At 45.5% G+C, this 3,810-nt stretch overlaps 1 long non-coding RNA gene across 1 annotated transcript; it reads right to left on the bottom strand.

The window, feature by feature from the left end:
* Window positions 1-355: 355 nt before the first annotated feature.
* Window positions 356-3,597, bottom strand: LOC136566576 (uncharacterized). Its single transcript, XR_010785045.1, has 4 exons — window positions 3,466-3,597; window positions 2,747-2,867; window positions 1,085-1,255; window positions 356-758 (listed from the first exon to the last, which is right to left on the bottom strand). It is a non-coding gene; the product is annotated as an uncharacterized lncRNA (long non-coding RNA).
* Window positions 3,598-3,810: the final 213 nt, after the last annotated feature.

The raw sequence follows: 3,810 nt of genomic DNA, 5'->3' as shown, positions 1-3,810 counted from the left end.
TGGTCAGAGTGGCACTGACAGTCATCACTGACCCAGTGCTCACCAGCAGCAGATTTGCTGATGGGAGGATGACAGGAGCTTGCACAGCTCTTTATAGAACCCACACTGGCACTGTACCCCTCACCCTGTCTTGGTTGGGAAAAACAGGTGTCTGCTAAGGAAGGCAGGAACCTCCCCTGAAATGGAGAATGTGAACCCTCCCCCTCCCTGCAAATTGCTATAAATTTGAAATTAAGGGGCTCTCTGGCAAAAAATATGGGAGCAGGAAATAACAGGTTTTTTTAATAAGGAAGAAAATAAAAGGATAAAATAAACAATGCAGTGAACCAAAACAACACTGGCACAGTGTTGTCAGAGCACAGCCTGACACCCTGTGGGTCAGGGTGCTGGCAGCAGAACCATTGGAATTGTGGCTCAGCCCTCCTGCAGTGTCAGGGGTGGCTCTGCTGGAGCAGGGATCCTGGAGAAAGGTGCAGTCTCTGCCTCTGAAGATCCAGGGCAAGGAGAGGCAGCTGCTGTTCCTCTGGGCAATCCAGTGCAGAAGCTGTGGTGCTGATCCAGAATCTCAGATTATATCCAGGTAGGAATGCTTGGCTCCTCCCTCTGGGCTCACATCTCCCAATGGGATGCTGTAGTTCTCATCAGCCATGCAGGGACATTCAATAGCTGTTATCAGCAGGTGTCCCTCCCCAGGGAGGAGTGGGTGTGGTCACTCAAAGAGAGAGATAAGGCAAACTGCCCACCTGACAAAAGATAATCTGCCATACAGATGGTAACAGAATACATCTTGCCTTGCAATCTGGAACACACCCAAATGGGAAAAAGGGGGATTCACATCTTTTAGCACAGCTGTGTTCAGTGTTCACAGGGATCTGCAAATCCCAACTCACCCTCAGATTTTGGTGTTCCTTACATCAAACCCACCTCCTGGGGAAGGGTGCACCAACCAAGCATCTCTCCTGGACCTGCCTCAACAACAGCAGTGCCCAGGACCACCAACCCCCTCTCCCCAATTCCAGGTGTATTTTAGATTTAAATGAAGCATGAACATTGCATGCTTTGGGAGGAAATACTGGTGACTTACTTCAGACAGTTAAAGGCACAGATTCCCAGCAGGAAGCAGGGAGGAATGTGATGGCTGTGAAGCTCTGTGGAGCCAGGAACATGCCCACTGCAATGTGAGCTGATCATATGGCACAGCAGATTTTGGTGCTCTCTTTGTCGTATGTCACATACTTCAGAGCTTTTGTGCCGACTGCCAAGAGACAAGAAAAACATACAATTAGTGGGGGAGGATCAAATATTCCATTTTCTAGGCAAACTGAAGGGCACTAAGCTCTGGGCTGTCTTCAGTAATAAAACTATTTGTGTTTTTAAATATATATGCTGATCTAGTCCCAAGCTTATTAGCAAAGAATTGCAAATGTACCTGGCTCTCTGCAGCCTGCAGGGAAAAAGCTGTGCTCCTAATGTTTAGTTCTTAAGGCTTTGAGTTTATGAACATTGATTTTCTGATTGTCCACAAGTAGCCAACAACTAAAAAAATTAGCCCAAAACCCCTTCCAAGAAACAAACAAATCCCTGTGTTTCCTTTATCACTGTTCCTCTCCAGTGCTTCTGTTTGTCTTTCATGGTGAGGATGTGGCACAGTGACGTGCAGGAGGGAGTCCTTGAGGACAGCTGGTAACACAGAGCCGTGGCACTGGGGGCTTCTCCAGACAAAGAAAACCCAGCAAACCCCAGAGAGCCCAGCCAGCAGCTCGTGGGGCTCCAGCAGCACAGCCCTGGGTGACAACAGGACTGGGGTGGCATTCACATTCCCTGAACATGATCCCTTCGCCCAGGGTTTTCCTCCTGGGAAGCTGAAAGGCAGCGAGAGAGGCCTCAGAAAAAAAGGGAAACAATTCTTATCTCATTTGCTTCTCCTGTGTTGTGCTCATGTGGAATGTGTTTGGAGATTGTTTACCCACAGGTGATTGTTCCATTGGATTTTGCTGTGAGTTGTTTTCACTCTTTGGCCAATCAGGACCAAGCTGTGTGGGGACTCTGGAAAGAGTCATGAGTTTTCATTATTATCTTTTTAGCATTCTGTAAGTATCCTTTCTGTATTCTTTAGTACAGTATAGTATTCTAATATAGTATAGTAAATAATATACTATATTAGTATAGTATAATAAATTAATATAGTATAATAAATAGAGTAATATAGTATAATAAAGCAATAATAATAATTATTACTTTAAATAATATAATAATAATATAGTATATATGGTATAATAAAGTAATAAAGTATTGCATAATAAGTAACAAATTAACCTTCTGATGAGATGCAATCCTCCTTATCATCCTCTCCCCTCACTGGGGTTGCCTGCATTTACAATAGACTGGGACAAAGCTCTTCTGAAGGTAATTTTGGGGCTGGAAGTGGAGCACATGGAGCAAACCCTCTTCTCCATTTCAAGGCTTTCATAACCAAGTTTAATACAGATCTGGAGAGGCAAAGTCTGACCAAAGGCAATGGAGAAACATCAGGAGGAGTTCACTGCTCTCACTAAATCTGACAGAGGTACCCACACAGCTGGAGTCTCACTGCTTGAAATCGCCCTCCAGCAGCAACATCTGACACTGATAGACTCTGACACACATCCTCACATAATTAAGTCAGAGAAACATCAGAATGAAAATATAACAAATGCTTCTCAGCTTCCCCAGAGGCTCTAGAATGTGGAGACAAGAGTCAGCTTACAGATAAAATTGGTAGCAGTGAGATCCCCTGCCCTGTGCTGCTGGCTTGCAGCTGAGTTTCCTTTTCTGCAAAACACACACCTGCACCAAGAGCCTCTCTGAGGCCTTCAGGAGGAAGAAACCTGTAAGGAAAGGTAAATAAGAGGAGAGAAGTGACTAAGCAGAGGCTGTGAGGCACACACAGAGCTGTCACCCTCAGCCCAGGAGCTGTGCCAGGAGTCACAGCACTCCAGGAGAGCTCTCAGCCCTGCTTTGCCATGCTCTGAGCGTGGCTGCTGCTGGAGGAGTTTAAACAATACACCTTTAAAAGGCTGTTGTGTTGTCAGTCTCCAAGCCAGAACCACCCCTCAGTTCAAACATCTCCAAAGCTGGACCCAGCTCTTTCCTTGTTTGCTTTTTAATCAATGGCTTTGTCCAAAGTCCACTGAAATCCAGGAAAAAGCTCACACTGACTCAAGTGAGCTCTGACCCAGACACCAAGCATGAGGCTTGACCAGGAATTGTTTCTCTGGCAAAAGGAGATTCCTTTGCCTTCTATCCTTTTCTCACAACTGGCAAGAGTTTTTATCTAATACCTATAAACCAGTATGAAACAACATCCATTCTATTAACCACTCCTCAAAAAAACAGTGCAGGAGTTTCCCTCTCCACCACACTGGATCATCTCTGCAGATCCCCAGCAGTGCCTCTCCCAGCTCCCACAAAATGCAGACTGCTCACCTGAAGGCAATAGCTCGGTGTGGACCAAGAAATATCACAGAAGTCAGGGAAAAAGAGAGATTTTCCAGCATCTGAAGCTCTTTATTAACAACAGGCTGAGTTCTGGAGATGAGAGCGTGCTGTAGGATTTGCAGACTCCAAGGGGAGTTTAGCCTGTGGGAAGAGCCAAACCCTCTCTGAGGGAGAAATCTGCAGATACCAAATCTCTATTTTTTCCAAAAGTAGAAAAAGGCCATTTAATAGGAATTAAAGCCTTCCCACCTTGAACAAAAACAAATCAAGTACCAAGAGCAACACAGCACTGAGCTCCCAGAGCTCCTTCAGCAAGACAAAAGGTAACTCAGG

Source organism: Molothrus aeneus, chromosome 25 (assembly GCF_037042795.1).
Source record: "Molothrus aeneus isolate 106 chromosome 25, BPBGC_Maene_1.0, whole genome shotgun sequence".
NCBI classification, from domain to species: domain Eukaryota; kingdom Metazoa; phylum Chordata; class Aves; order Passeriformes; family Icteridae; genus Molothrus; species Molothrus aeneus.
This window is presented reverse-complemented; position numbering and strand designations above follow the sequence as displayed.